This window comes from Rattus rattus, unplaced genomic scaffold (genome assembly GCF_011064425.1).
Source record: "Rattus rattus isolate New Zealand unplaced genomic scaffold, Rrattus_CSIRO_v1 PGA_scaffold_77, whole genome shotgun sequence".
In the NCBI taxonomy this organism is placed as follows: domain Eukaryota; kingdom Metazoa; phylum Chordata; class Mammalia; order Rodentia; family Muridae; genus Rattus; species Rattus rattus.
This window is the reverse complement of record NW_022651194.1, coordinates 208,873-225,730: the sequence shown is the minus strand read 5'-3', so window position 1 is coordinate 225,730 and position 16,858 is coordinate 208,873. Positions and strand designations below refer to the sequence as shown.

Sequence of the window (16,858 nt, the reverse complement as noted above, 5' to 3'; positions counted from 1 at the left end):
ATGTAGTAGTGACTCACTTTCAAGTGTATAGATGACACATGTGGCACCCAAGTGAAGAATTTGATTTATCTTCCCTGGTTGCAGCTCCTTTTCAGTGATCTATATTTTCCCTATGACTGCTGCTTTGTTTTGTGTGTGTGAGTGTGTGTGTGGGTGTGTGTGGGGGGGTGTGTATGAATGTATGTGTCTGTCCGTCTGTCTGTCTGTCTGACTTTATCTCTCTGTCTGTTTCCTCCACATGATACCACTCCATAGTTCAGCTTGACTTCCTCATTGTTCATTCCAAGGTTTACCCATCATGCTTTCTCCGAGAGTTTGCTTTTGTGGTCTCAAAGTACACCTATGTTAACCAATGCATCTGTAGCTAGACCTCTGAAAAGCTTATCATATCACTAACAGACTCATGGCTAAATTAAGTTATTTTTGAGGCTCTGAGGGAAGTTGTGATCAGGATTCATGTAAGTTTTCTTTATTTTTTACTCCTCTATGCCCACTGTAGTAGTCTGTGGATATTCTGCAGTCTTTGCTTACTTGTGTTTAATCTATGTATCTGGTCTCCTGGGAAGGCATCATTCCAAACCTCCACCTTTACTTAGCAGGAGCAGTAATGAGGAATTTGGAAAAACTGATCATTTAGCTAAAGAAGATGCCCCCTGAGAGGGAATAACTGTGTGGATCATTACTTCACTGACAATCACCCTGAGCTAATTTCTCAGCTTCCTTTCTTCCTTGTCATTTTGAGTGTGCTAGCTAAGGTGGGGAGGACCATTTCTGGCCTGTGTTTGAAAATTTAGTCTTCACTATTCATGCATAAAGGTGGGAAAATTTTCAATAAATCAGTGATATCTCTGGATTAAAAGCAAGAGTGATTGAAAGTCTTCCCTTGCGTCTCAGGCAAAGCTCCTGGAAAGGGCAACTTGGCTTATTGATTTGCAGAAGAGCTAGTTAATGGGTAGTTATGTGCTGTTGAAGGGGAACCTCTTCTGGATACTCTTATGTATGCTGGAATTCCCATGGTATTCTCTGTGATGTCACTAGTGTTATGGAAAAAGAAAATGCCCTTCTGGCATTTAGTACTTAATGGTTAGTACTTAATGGTTTACCCACAGACATGTTTTTCAGGATTATCAAGCTATTTACAGAGAAAACAGAGAGCATGGAGAGACAAGAGAGGGAGGAAGAAGAAATTAAGATTCTTTCTTGTTATAAAAGTGCAAAGCATAAATTATCTGGTGGAAAGCAGAGAGTGTGATCCCTGGGCTGGTGCTGAGAAGCTTCCTGGAGGAGGTGGTCTTGGCTCAGGTCTTCTAGGAGTAGGAATTATGATCTGAAGCCTCTGGATTCCTAAAGAAGAGACCCAGAGTCAAGAATAACTGATGAATTTTTGGCAGAGAGCCAGGAATTGACAAGGATGCAGCTGGTCTACTCCAAAATTCTTAATATCATTCTGCATGAGAAAGAATACCAATAAGATCCACAGCGGTAAAAAACTTTGACTCTCAGGGTAGAGTATTGAACTTCATCTTCAGAGGATTCCTGTACATGTCATTGGAATGTTATTCCAAGAGTGGACAGAGGGCTACTCCCCTGGACATGTATCAAGGTCTCTGACTCTTTTTCTCTTGAAAATACATGATTAAGGCTTGGTGGTCCTAAGCACTACGGACTCCAGGACTTACCTGCATCCCATCATATATGAACTGAAAATGTCCTCCATTTCTTCATGTCTTGGCCAGATTTTGTTGTTAAGGGCCAGGGGGACTGCAGCAGGGAGTGAGGAATAGGTCTAGGAATCATGGTTGGGAGAAGGAAAGCAGCTATTAGGTCCAGCTTGAAGAGAACTTTCCTCCTCATTCAGTGCTTCAAAGTGTCTGTAGATTTCCTCTTTCATCAGGCTACATTGGGGGACTCAGCATATTCTCTCCTGTGTGTGGGCCATTGCTATGCAACTTCCCTTGTGTTTATCTACAGGATCTGCTGGAAAGCCATCATCCCAACCTTACACCATCAATAGCAAGTACAACAGATTAAGAAGATGGAGAAACTGACTATTGAGCTCCAGAAGATGAACTGCGAGTTGGAAAACTCCCATGTATACTGAACCATTGCACCAACAGCATTTGGAGAGAAGTTAGTCATTATGCCCACTTTTTTGTAAACAGTCCTGACACCTCTGTGTTAACCTCAGTTTTCTCACACCACAGGAAAATGCAACTGTAATGTCCTCATATACAAACTAATTTTCTTATGTGCCTCTCAGAGGCAGGACATGAAGAAAGGATAGGAGTGTGATAGGAAGTTATTTCATTTCTCAGAAAAGCAGAAGCTGTGGTTTGAATAACTGTCTTGGGATATGGCAAGTAATGTGTGAGCCCTCATCATGGATTTTAACAGACAGAGAATGCATTTTCTGTCCTCAGAGGAACACAGAAATCTGGTCAGCTTCAGAAGCACTGTAACGTAAACTTAGATAAGTAAACTTTTATTTGTTTTATTTTAAATATTTATTTTATTTGTTTTGTATGAGTATTCTGTAACTGTCAGACAGAACAGAAGTGGGAGTTTGATGCCATTATACATGGCTTTATGCCACAATGATTTTGTTGGGAATTGAACTCAGGACCTATGGAAAAACAGTTAGTGCTCTTAAATGCTGAATCATCTCACTAGCCTAAACTACTTTTGATGATGATGGTGATGATGATGGTGATGATGATGATGATGATGATGATGATGATGATCATTATTTTTATACTGAAACTCTAAAGGGATCAAGATTTACCCTCCTCCAAAGCTCTTCCCCTTCTCCTGTCTCAAGAAGAACCTACAATAAAGAAGACACCATTACAGCTGCCCATCCTCCCCAGCACTGAGGAAAGAAAAGTTTTACTTTGTCTTGGTTATGGACATAATCTTGTTGACTGGGCTTGTAGCTTCAGATCTGAAGCAGGGAGACTGTGGAAATGGTAGCTTCTTTGGAGGAATCTGCTTATCTTAGAGGAATGGAGAAACAGAGAGCAAAAGTAAGATGTTGTTCCACCACCTTATCCCTTGCTAAGAATTAAGTCTCCTCTTCACAGCTTGGGAACTCGGTAAGCAGGGTAAGCAAGCATTGCTAAGAGCCAAACCAGATCCATTGGATATACAGGGGGAGCATTTAATTGACTATGCTGACTGTATCTCCTGTCCACTGTGTTCTAATCCCATACAAGGAAAATTTGGTGGATTTTGTCTGTCCTGTGTCAGAACAATAGTGTTTCCCATTCTGAATGCTGTTGCTTCACTGATATGAACCTTGAGAGGATGGAGGGAGCCAAGGAAGGCCACAGCCATCAACATTCTACATTCTAGAATATCAAGGCCTTCTCATAAGAAACACTTTCTTGTCGCTGTGAATTCAGCAGGGAGGAAAATTACAACCAACCTCTGATCATGCAGCATAAAAATTAGCATGAGATACAAAAAAGACTTAAAAATGAGTTAGATCTCTGATACATAGCAAGAAGTGGTCCCATGCAGTGTCACAAATAACATAAAGGTTATTTTGTTGAGCAAGAGTTACTATCCTGGAGTCCACAGATGTTCATATGTGCTTGAAAATCTGTCACGGAAGACTCTATTGATATCATACTCTATTCCAGACAGACCATGCAAAAAAGTATATTATTCCTTCTGCAGTATTAGGTTGAAATTAATTCACATCACACATTTGTATGTGAGGCTGAACTTAATGTTCTACATAGATAAAAGCATTATCTCAATCCTTGCCTTAGTAATTTTTTTTTGTTTGTTTGTTTTTTTAACCTGGAAAATGGCTGAGTATTCTTCAGTTCCACACCTGAACTGAAGTGACTGTTCCTCAGACTGTATAAATAGAGGACATCTGAGTAGTAGTTGCCAGTTTTAGTCAGCGCATCTCCCCATGGATCTGTTTGGGCCTGAATAAGCATGCATAGACTTATTTCAGTTAAGGGAATCATGTAGTATCCAAAAATTACAGGATCCATCTGCTGTAAATATTTTCTTTTACACAGGTGAAGGAAGGTGTTTCAAAGGCTGTGTATCAAAGGTTGTAGATATTACACCATCCATAGTAGATAATATATCAAGAAGAATTCTATAGGGCTACACAGATTGATCTAAGTATCCCCACACAATTCTAAGACATGAAGGACAAGACATCACTTCACGTGGAAACTTAAAATAATCTGATGTTATGGTATGTGGAGTGTTAATAGATAAAGAAAAACCACCTGAAAAGCACATGCATATATACCAGATGCTATTAAAAAATTATCCAGAGGCAGTTTGCAACCTACATTTAGCACAAAGAGATTGATTCCCCACTTCACAGATTCTGACCAGAACAATTGAGTATTAAGAAATCTATATTAGAACTCACTTGCATATCACTTGTCTGTATAACTAGGTAGTCACAGCAAACATGACATTCGGAAAGCCTAGCTTGAACTTGTCAACAGTGGAGGGAATGCATGTAGTAGATGAGGTTTGGGCATGGACTCAAAAGTCTAAAATACAACTTAGATTTGAGTTTTGAGGACAATAAATATTTAATGAGTTTTGGGTCAAAATTTGAATCTAAAGAGTCCAAAAATTATTTTTCAATCAGCTCTGAATCCCTATGGAGATTGGTGGATATTATGAATTTAGTCTGTGCCCCAGAGGTATAAGTAAATGGTGCAATTTGAAGTGATTAGATATGCAAAAGAGTCATGCAAAACAAAGGAGGCCATGTTATCTTTGAACAAGTGTGCTTCTCCAATATGTAGCACGATATACTGTGGAGTGACCTAGACACTAGACACACACACACACACACACACACACACACACACACACACGTACACACATACACACGCACACACACATACACAAACACACACACACAATCACACACACACACACACACACATAAACAATAACCTACAAATAACTGACTTCCTCTGTGCTATGTGTGGCATGCTGGATTTATCCAAGATATGAAGTGTATTATCCACAAGTAAGTGAAACCCAAAGTCAAAGAAACTTTAGAATCCCTCCTCCTTTCTTGAGAAAGCATTCTGTGCATGAGTAATGCTTACATTTTAAAGTTTAAGAGCTATGACTTGAAAACAGTAACAACTGAATCCCACTTTTCAAACAGCATTTCTCAGATGTCTAGAGACTCAACTTTGTTTTCACATACCTGTAATTGCTCAGTTCTCATGATTGTAGGATTGAACCAGGTCATTACTAGACATAACTCTGTAGGGACAATAAGAGCTTGGACAGTTCTTCAAGTTGAAAAGCCTAAGAAACTATATTGGCCATAGCTTAATTCAAAATGGAGAAACTTGTGCTTGGGTAAAGTCCTGTACCTAAGACTGAGCAGCTGGTTCAAAGGCAAGGAAAAACATTGCATGTAAACAAGGACTACTGGGTACAGAACCTGTTACTAAAATGAAGAAAGCTAAGGGCTTCAGGAAATATGCATGAGGAAGGCTTTGAATGGAAGAAATTATATGCTATAAATTTAGTGGTACACATTGAGAGTATGAATTTTTGAAATGTTTATCTCCTTAGGAGTGTAAACATTTGAGCTAAGTAAATGCTATAGCCTAGGTAGGAAAGGGAAGTGAGTTTCCATTCAGACATTGGAATTCCCTTCATGCCAAACATGAACATGGGAGGGTTTCAAAGAAGTGTTGAAGCACATCAACAGCTTCTGAGCATCCAGGAGGAGTCTGAGAGGATTAATTTGTTCTTGTTATGAGGGATTTTCAAGTTTATTACTGGAAATCAGTCAATAGAATTTCAATGTCTACAAACCAAATTCTGTACAAGTCTCATATTAGCTATGGAAGACCGTGACCTGTAAAGGCCCCAAAAAGGCGTAGCTAGATTCACCTTTTAAAATGTATTACAATTGGTGACTGACTACCTTTCCACTATGTTCCCAAGGCCAGCCACAGGGTACGACTGTGGTGCTAAACGTTCAGCAAGAGAATTCTCCTTAGCTTAACTACTGTGTTTTGTTTTTGGTTTGAGTTATGTTTGCTTCAGGTGTTAGTATTGTTGGTTTGGTTGGAAGTTTTGTTATTCATTCTTTATTAATTTTTGTTCTTTTGGTGAATTTGCAGTTCTGTTAATGTCATGCACATTACATTATGATTGTATCATTTAAGACCTTTTTGAAAAAAATTAATATATATTTTTTCAGAATAAAATGTGTTTTTCAACTCATAAGAAACAAGTTTTTTATTGTGGAGTGTTGCATCCTGTAATCCCAGAAACCATATGCAGAGTTAGATCACTGAAATCTGCAGGGGCCTTGGGATTCACAATTGTTCCCAACAAACCAGTGGTACACGTGTATTGGTCTTTCGATGTGGCTAGTGTGGCCTACTTTGTATACCAATTTCATGATGGAAAAGGTATCCATATCCTTGTGGTCCTATATTTAGCTACTCCTAAAATATAGTACTTTAGGAATGATCACATAGAACAAATTAATGAGAAAGTCAACAATATTGCTCTAATGACTCCCAGGAAATGAAAACATTCACCAATGGATTAGAAATAAAACTCAGGAAAATCAGACCTAATCTGTCTCTGGTTTCTTGAAATATAGTCTCAGTGGGGACCACATAGGAGAGATAATGAATTCCATGTCTTTAAAACCTTTTTTTATACTTAGTTTTTATGGTGTTTGCCTTGAATATGTATTTTGTGCCAATTTGGATAGTTGTTTGGTTCAGATTATTATCATTACCATTATTATTGCTATTAATTCTTTTACACATAAGTGTTTCGCTTGATGTAAGTGCTATGTACCACAAACATGCAATTCCCGCAGAATCCAGTCAGGGTCCATGAATTCCACCTGAAACTGGGTTATTCTTTTGGTTCTATGTTAATCGAATGATCAAAATGGATGAACTCTCTCTCCAGGCCCTACACATGACTTTTATCCTTCCTTTTGTACTGTGTTAGTTGTACTGGATCAAACTCAACCAAAGGGAGAAGTTTTGTGAGAACTATAGGAATACATATATGGGATAGGAATGCTCATTGTCTAAACTGCCAGTCATCCATGAGGGCATTAGTGGATACAGCATCATACCTCAGCATCTCTTATTGTAAGGGTTGGAGCAGAACTGTCAAATCTCATCCTGTGTTACGATGTAGATTAGACTCATCAGATTAAATTAAGAATTGAAAAACTCTCCCGGGGTTGAAAGTGGTAAGGAAATCATGCTGAAATATCATAAATGCAGTGCTAAGAGCAGAATTCAAACTAGTCTGGGGGGATGAAGTCTGCAGCAGAGACTACAGATCTTTGGAGGAGAATGATTCAGTTCAAAACTGTGAAGGGAGACGGATGGTTGATATTGTTCTAGAAGATCTCCCAACATTTCAAAAGTGTTTCTTTCAGATCAGTGAATGATTCTTGTAAAGCAACTCCTGGAATGAACTTCTGAGACCAACCATCCGCCTGAGAATTAATGTATGAAAGAAGAAATTCTTTGTCTCTCCAGATTGTTACTTTCAAAGCAACAGCCAAATGTGTCCATCCTATGAATGATACAAAGTGATATACACATTATAACAGGATGGATACAGAGTTTCTTCAGGTCCATGAATGAGGTATTCAGCAGTTGACCTGACTCAGCAATTAAGGAAATTGTGCCAACTCTTGAGACCTGAGCTCCTTCCCTATGAGCCCCATGATTGAAGAAAAGAACAAACTTCAGACGTCTTGTCTCAGATTTTTTGTAGTTCAGGTTTCCTGGTCTTGGTCCACAGAAGGAAGGAAATCAAGTTTTCCAATTCTTGTTTATCCTATAATACTTCTTCCTGATGCACTCATGCAAATATATTACTGTGCATTTCATTGATAGGTTACTTTTGCTATTTGAATTCTGTTGCCAATAACTATAGGAAATAAGAAGCACTGTATCAAAGCATCATATGAAAATCATGCTAAGGGAATGGGACCATTGGTTATTTGTAACTGAGCTGAAACTCTTACTAGACACAAACTGTGGAAAAGGTCTTCTCTGTTCCTGGTGTAGAAGCCGCTGTTCCCTAACAGAAAGTAGAGGATGAATCTCTCTTTACAGCGAAAAGGGATTTATCACAATGATCACAGGCTGTGGACCACATTATTTCACAATGGATGGATATTTGGAAAGTCCAAGAATCCAGGAGTTGATCAGTCCACAAGCCTAGATGTCTCATCTGGTCATTATTATATGGTTAAATCCTCAGTAAGCAGGTTCTATTGTCTGTGAGGGTTTGGTAGCTATGTGAGTACAAGCTAGAAAAAGTAACAGCTTCTTTCTTCCATGTTTTCTGTGGGCTTCAAGTAGAATGCATTGTCAAGAATACATCCAGATTGCCATTTTTCAATAGACCAGTACCTTAAACTGAACGTTCTTTTCAGGGAAACTGCAGCATCACAGCACGGCTCAGCAGTATGGGAACTGCAAGACCCAGTCTGGGAAGATGTTCCTGTTCATTGATCCCACCTTCCAGTATTGCAAAAATACCCAAGAAATCCTCAATCAACTCCCTTTCAATCATGATCTTCTGGGATTTGTAGACATCACAACCACTAACAACACCAATTCAATTCAAGATTACTTACAACAGCTCACTGGAGTGAGAATAGCTCCTTGGGACTTTATAGGAAATCAAAGACTTCATAGGCAGACGCAGTGATCTACTCTCCCTAAAACAGAATGGGGAGCTGATGACGTGGCCAAAGCAGATTGGGGCTCTACTCTTATGAAAAGGGTGGCAGTAAATCCCATGCTGACAACTGTCATCCAGGCATGCTGAAGGCCAGCACACCTGAGAGTTGATGTGCATCATGGAGGAGGACAGTATTTTCTTGTGACTTGGATTTTCAAAAAATTTGCTTGTATTCTATTCCTCAGTGCTTAAATATGGTGCTGTATGCATGAAACCATGGGGTAGGGATGGTTAACAAATCACACAGGATTGATTATCCGTACTTCATGTGCTGACATGTCTCTACCTCTAAGCCAATTTTTAACAATCCAGTTCATCTAAATCTCCAGTGAATCAATAGCTGTTTTTCTATCATGCTGTTCTGCTGAAGTCATTTTGCAGAAGTCCACTTCCTAATGATTATTAAAACAATGAATATTGTTCATGATCTACACACAGGCCTTTCCCACTTCTGCATTTACAGCTCTCAAATGGTGTTCTCAAACTTTCCCTCCCACAAGCACAGAAGTCCACAATGGTATGCGGATGCTGTTTGAAAAATCAGATGAAGAGTTTTAGCATAGTTGTTCCTCTCTGTAGCAATATTAATGCAGATGGCAGAGCATATGATGAATTCAGCTCTGTTCACAAACTGTTTAATTGCCAAGAAAATCCCAAACAGTTGTGAGTTGATTCTAGTCAGAGTCCCAGAAAAGTCAAATATGAAATGCAAAATTTCAGAGCTCTCCTTCATAGACTGTCTATGAAAGAAGTTGCTTGCAAAACAGTGTCCTAAAATATTTATTCCATTCACACTTTTACATTTTGCTTTGATGTCATGCAATGACATTTATTAATCATGGAACTGCAGGTCTCTTCTCTGGTCTCCAGTGAGAAGGATTCATTCCTAAAAAAGAGGTATCTGCAGATGACCAAAAAAAATAAAAATAAAGAATAGATCTTAATTAAAGTTCTAGGTTAAAGATGCAACATCCTACCACAAAGATCAGATTAGAAGTAGATTCGAGATATATATATATATATATATATATATATATATATATATATATATATGCGTATGTGTGTGTGTGTGAGTGTTGTTTGTGTGTGTTAAATCAGACTTGTATGTCTGGTATTTTAAGAAAGCTTACCTGGTTGAAGATTATTTTTAATGTCGTCTTGAATCTGTTCACAAGGATTTTATTGAGAGTATGTGTGTATTGGTGTAAATTAGTCTGTAATACTCATTCTTCCTCTCTTTCTGTCAGTCGTCTGTAATTCTTTATCCCTCTCTCTGTAACTTTCTGTTTACCTCATTTTCCCCCTGCCTCACTCTTTCTCTTTTGTTCTCTGTCAATTGTTGGATAATACCAGATTTAAAATAGAATTTTAATGTATTCAATACTTTTGTCTACTTTATGGAATCGTCTAAGAAACTTTCGATGCTCTTTAAATGTCTAAACAAATTTTTAAACTGAATACATGTGGTTCTATGATATTATAGGTGGGAGATATGAAATACTTGACTCTGTGTCATTGTTTAGTATAGTTCTGTTTAAATTATGCACATTGAGCTGATTTATTATTGGTATATCATATACATCTAGTAAATAATAAATGTTTTAAAAATATAGATTTCTGACTGTAAATATAAAAAGTGTTTTCTCCATGTCTCCTCTCCTCTTTAATTTTGTTAATTCTACCCTTTCTTTAACTAATTTGGCCAGAGGTTATGACAATCTTGTTAATATTTTCCAAGAATCAACTCTTCTTTCATTCATTATATTGTTGTCTTCATTTTATTGATTTCAGTCATGATGAGTTGGATATACATGTTATACCCTTCCACAAGGCTCAAAGGCCACCCTGAAACAAAGTGCAAAGAGACTGTAGGTGCCCAAAATGTGGGGGTGGTCATTGGGAAATCGTGTCTTCTGGATATGCAGAGGGCTCACCTCATGACACATAGCAGCTGTGTTTCCCTGCACAGCTTCAAGCCAGTCAACAGTCCAGAATGCACTGTAAATGCCTGAAAGCTGTTACTTCTAACTGACATACTATGGATAGTTAGTGTCATCTGTTGGAGGTTTAATCGATTTTTGTAAGGGATCATCGTGGGGTAATTAATCAGTATTTTAATGTAGAAGATATGCAAAGGTAGGATCAAAGAAATACAGTGAGGTGTTGGGGATTTAGCTCAGTGGTAGAGCACTTGCCTAGCACTCAGCTCCGAAACAAAAAGAACAACGACAACAAAAAAAAAAGAAAGAAAAGAAAAAAGAAATAAAGTGATGTGGGTAAAATAAATGGGAAAATTATCATCAAAATATTTGGATGGAAATTCTCAAAAAAAATAAAACAATTAAAGTATATTCCTCAATATTATGTACATAGAGAATGTTTCATTATATAGGGATGTTTCAAAATATGACCTTAATGAATTCTATTGGTTACAACAGATCTGCCAATTCTGTGAGTTTAGTGAGACCACATTATGTGATTTGTCCTTAGTAAATTTAAAGTGGCTATTTTCAAATACAGTAAGCTTTTTTTCCATGTACACGTTCAACAATGGGCTTCTATAAATCATAATGAAAAGACTAAAACACTCTATATCCAGAAAATATGATTAATTGGGTACATATTTAAACAAAATATTCACAATTGAAGAAACTCAATTCAATAAGAATCTAATGGCAAATATGTATCATCCTTATACATTATGGAAATGCAAAACAAAATTATTCTGAGATTTTTTCATCACTTTCTGAAAACTTAGGTTAATAACACATGGGCCAACTTATCTTTACTGTGTTATGGAGAGAGGAGGACATTGCCAGTCTCCTGGTGGGAACGTAAACTTCTACAGCAACTTTAGAAATCAGTATGATGTTTCTTCATGAATGTAGAAATGGATACCTAAAGTTAAAACTCAAGGACATATATCCAAATATTGATTTATTCTAGTATAGAGACCCTTGATAATTTGGAACTATTCACGTTGTTCTTTAACAAATGAATGCATAAGGAAAATATGGTGCATTGATAGACTAGAAAAAGGAAAGCATGTAATTTTCAGGACAAGGAATGTATCTTGTGAAAGTCATCATACATGAGGTAATTCACATCAAAAAGGAAAAATGGGATACAAATTCGCTATAATCTGAATGTTAATTCTCCAAACTGTGTATCGGTATGATCAGTTCAGTGTAAGTGTCAAGGGACATGATCCAGACTGCCCTCATTTTTGGAAGTAAAAATGTACTTATGAATTGCTGAGGGACACTGTCAGGAAAAGGAAAGTCAAATGTGAAGAAACAGGAATGGAGGGAATATAGAGATGTACAGCTAAAATTGAGTGAAATTTCAGTCATAGAATGGAAACTTAATGGAGTAGAAACACTTTTTTTAAATTTTTATCAAGGTTAATAACGATTTATTATAGGTACAGGGACAGAAGATAAAATATTGATTGGGTTTACCTATGTAAATTAGCAATAATAAGTACATTTCAAAATTATGGATTTCAGCTTTCAGTAAACCTGTAGTACAGATAATGACTGTATAGTCCTTAAGGAGTGAGATGTGAATGTCTCTGTTGGAAACATAAATGTATTATATTATAAATATTATATGTGTACAATAATCTACTCCTTTGTTAACATTTCAAATGTCATTTCACAAATTTGTCTTTCTTTCCCAAATCACCCAAGCTATTCTGATCCTCTTTGTTTCTAAGATGGTGCTCCCCCATCTACATGCCCACTTCCACTTTAGTCCTCTACCATCCGCCTTCTCTGGGATATGACGTCTCCACAGGACCAATTGACTCCCTTCCCAGAGATGGAAGATGAGGCAGTTGTCTTCTCCATATGCTCTACGATCTATGTAGCAGAAGCCATGGACTGGCCCAAGTATGCACTTGTTTATGGTAAATTTCCTGAGCCTCTGAAGGGTAAACTTAATTGATAGTGTTGCTTTTCATATTGGGCTCCAATCCCCTTCAGATCCTTCAGGCAATCCCCTAACCATTCTTTTCTGGCTCTCAGTTTCTGTCAAATGGTTATCTGTATGTGAATCTGTCACCACAGGTGATGGCAGAGCCCCTCAGAGGGCAGACATACTAGGGTCTTATCTGCAAGCATATCTTGACATCAGCAATAGTCTGAGGATTTGTAATCTGTGGATGAAATTGTTCTTCTGCTTGTTGGACTCTGGATTGCCTTCCCTTCAGTCTCTGCTACTTTTTTTCTTTTCCTTTTTATAGACTTTGGACATTTATAGGTTAAAGATTTTTGAACTGTGTGGGCATTTCTGCTACAGGAGGCAGACTCTTTTGTGGTTCTATTTTTGCTGCTTAGTATTTCAACTACCACCATCCCAAGTGTTTATGAGACCCTCTTGCATCCCTGGCTATCTCTTTGCTAGTGGGAGTTGGAAAAGCTTGTAGGAAGTTGACTTTGAAGATAAACACACAGCTAGTGTTTTGCAAAGTGAATTGCTGTTTACTTGGCAAATAAGCTTAGTTTTAAGTGGTTCTAGATGGTAAAAAGCATACATTTATATAGAGAGAAAACATGCCTTTCCCAGTCTGAATCGCAGTTTATTTGGGATTTCTGTTCGTTCCAAGCGTGAAAAGCTTGTAGGATGTTGATTTTGAAGAAGAAGAACACACAGCTAGTGTTAAGCAAAGTGAATTGCTGTTGCTTGGCAAATAAGCTTAGTTTTAAGTGGTACTACAAGGAAAAATGCATACTTTTCTATATAGACAAAATATGCATTTCCCAGTCTGAATCCCACATTCTTTAGCTAATTCTGTTTGTTCCAAGCGGGAAAACCTTGTAGGAAGTTGACTTTGAAGATAAACACACAGCTAGTGTTTTGTAAAGTGAATTGCTGTTACTTGGCAAATAATCTTAGTTTTATGTGGTTCTAGATGGAATAAAGCATACATTTTAATATACACAAAACATGCGTTTCCTATCTGAATGGCACTTTCCTTGGCGAATTCTGTTCTTTCCAAGTTGGAAAAGCTTGTAGGAAGTTGACCTTGAAGATAAAAACAAAGCTAGTGTTTTGCAAATTGAATTGCTGTTACTTGGCCAATAAACTTAGGTGTAAGTGGTCCTAGATGATAAAAGCATCATTTCTATATAGACAAAACATGCGTTTCCCAGTGTGAATCCCACTTTTTTGGTGAATTCTTTTCCTTCCAAGCGGGAAAACATTGTAGGAAGTTGACTTTGAAGATAAACACACAGCTAGTGTTTTGCAAAGTGAATTGCTGTTACTTGGCAAATAAGCTTAGTTTTAAGTTGTTCTAAAAGGTAAAAAAGCATTCTTTTCTCTATAGACATAACAAGCATTTCCTAGTCAGAATCGCACATTCTTTGGCTAATTCTGTTCGTTCCATGTGGGAAAATATTGTAGGAAGTTGACTTTGAAGATAAACACACAGGTAGTGTTTTGCAAAGTGTATTGCTGTTACTTGGTGAATAAGCTTAGTTTTAAGTGGTTCAGGACCGTGAAAAGCATACATTTCTATATAGACAAAACGTGCGATTCCCAGTCTGAATGGCACATGCTTTGGCGAATTCTGTTCCTTCCAAGTTGGAAAAGCTTGTAGGAAGTAGACTTTGGAGAAAAACACACAGCTAGGGTTTTGCAAAGTGAATTGCTGTTATTTGGCAAATAAGCTTAGTTTTAAGTGGTTCTAGACAGTAAAGAGCATACTTTTCTATATAGACAAAATATGCATTTCCCAGTCTGAATTGCAATTTATTTGGCGATTTCTGTTTGTTCCAAGCGGGAAAAGCTTGTAGGAAGTTGATTTTGAAGATAAACACACAGCTAGTGTTTTGCAAAGTGAATTGCTGTTAATTGGCAAATAAGCTTAGTTTTATGTGGTTCTAGACAGAGTAAAGCATACATTTTTATATAGTCAAAACATGCGTTTCCCATTTGAATGGCACATTCCTTGGCGAATTCTGTTTGATCCAAGGTGGAAAAGCTTGTTGAAGTTGACTTTGAAGATAAAACACAGCTAGTGTTTTTGCAAAAGTGAATTGCTGTTATGACAAATAAGCTTAGTTTTAAGTTGTTCTTAAAAGGTAAAAAGCATACTTTTCTATATAGACAAAACGTGCATTTCCCAGTCTGAATCGCACATTCTTTGGCTAATTCTGTTCGTTCCATGTGGGAAAATATTGTAGGAAGTTGACTTTGAAGATAAACACACAGCTAGTGTTTTGCAAAGTGAATTGCTGTTACTTGTTGAATAAGCTTAGTTTTAAGTGGTTCTAGATGATAAAAAGCATACATTTATGTATAGAGAAAAACATGTTCTGAATCGCAGACTTTATTTTGAAGGGATTTCTCTCTTGATCCAAGCAGGAAAAAGATGTAGGAAGTTGATTTTGAAGATAAACACAGCTAGTGTTTTGCAAAGTGAATTGCTGTTACTTGGCAAATAAGCTTAGTTTTAAGTTGTTCTAAAAGGTAAAAAAGCATTCTTTTCTCTATAAACATAACAAGCATTTCCTATTCCGAATCACACATTCTTTGGCTAATTCTGTTCACTCCAAGTGGGAAAATCTTGTAGGAAGTTGTCTTTGAAGATAAACACACAGCTAGTGTTTCTCCAAGTGAATTGCTGTTTACTTGGCAAATAAACTTAGTTTTAAGTGGATCTAGACAGTAAAAAGCATACATTTGTATATAGAGAAAACATACATTTCCCAGTATGAATCGCACATTCCTTGGTGAATTCTGTTCGACCCAAGTTGGAAAAGCTTGTAGGAAGGTGACTTTGAAGATAAAACACACAGCTAGTGTTTTGCAAAGTGAAATACTGTAACTTGACAAATAATCTTAGGTGTAAAAGTAGTTCTACATGGTAAAGCTTCATTCCTATAAAAAATACGCGCTTTCCCAGTGGGATACTTTCTTACTTTGGTAATTCTTTTTAGATTCCAAGTTAAACCATGTAGGAAGTTGACTTTGAAGAAAAACACACAGCTAGTGATTGCAAAGTGAATTGCTGTTACTTGGAGAATAAGCTTAGTTTTAAGTGATTCGAAACAGTAAAAAGCATACTTTTCTCTATAGATATAACATGCATTTCCAGTCTGAATCACAAATTCTTTGGCGAATTCTTTTCCTTCCAAGTTGGAAAACCTTGTAGAAAGTTGATTTTGAAGGTAAACACACAGCTAGTGTTTTACAAAGTGAATTACTGTTACTTGGCAAATAAGCTTAGTTTTATGTGGTTCTAGACGAAATAAAGAATACATTTTTATATAGACAAAACATGTATTTCCCAGTCTGAATGACAAATTCTTTGGCAAAATTCTTTAGATTCAAGTTGGAAAACCTTGTAGGAAGTTGACTTTGGTAAACACACAGCTAGTGTTTTCCAAGTGAATTACTGTTAGCAGCAAATAAACTTGGTTTATGTGGTTCTGAGCCGGAATAAAGCATATATTTTATATAGAACATTCATCGTTCCCAGTCTGAATGGCACACATTCCTTAGCGAAAATTCTGTTTGTTCCAAGTTGGAAAAGCTTGTAGGAAGTTGACTTTGAAGATAAACACACAGCTAGTGTTTGCAAAGTTAATTGCTGTTACTTGACAAATAATCTTAGTTTTATGTGGTTCTAGACAGATTAAAGCATACACTTTTATATAGACAAAACATTTGTTTCCCAATGTGAATCTCACATTCTTTGGTGAATTCTTTTTGTTCCAAGCAGGAAAATCTTGTAGGAGGTTGACTTTGAAGATAAACACACAGCTAGTGTTTTGCAAAGTGAATTGCTGTTACTTGGCGAGTAAGCTTAGTTTTAAGGGGTTCTAAAGGGTAAAAGGCATACTTTTCTCTGTATATAACATGCATTTCCCAGTCTGAATCGCACATTTTTAGGTAATTCTGTTCATTCCAAGTGGGAAAATCTTGTAGGAAGTTGACTTTGAACATAAACAGACAGCTAGTGTTTTGCAATGTGAATTGCTGTTACTTTGCAAATAAGTTTAGTTTTATGTGGTTCTAGACGGAATGAAGCATACATTTTTATATAGACATATCATGGGTTTCCCAGTCTGAATGGCAAATTCCTTGGCTA

The 16,858-nt window shown here is 37.1% G+C and overlaps 1 pseudogene; it reads left to right on the top strand.

The window, feature by feature from the left end:
* LOC116889746 overlaps nt 1-8,794 on the top strand; it is a 62,502-nt pseudogene extending 53,708 nt beyond the window's left edge.
* The last annotated feature ends 8,064 nt before the right edge of the window (nt 8,795-16,858 follow it).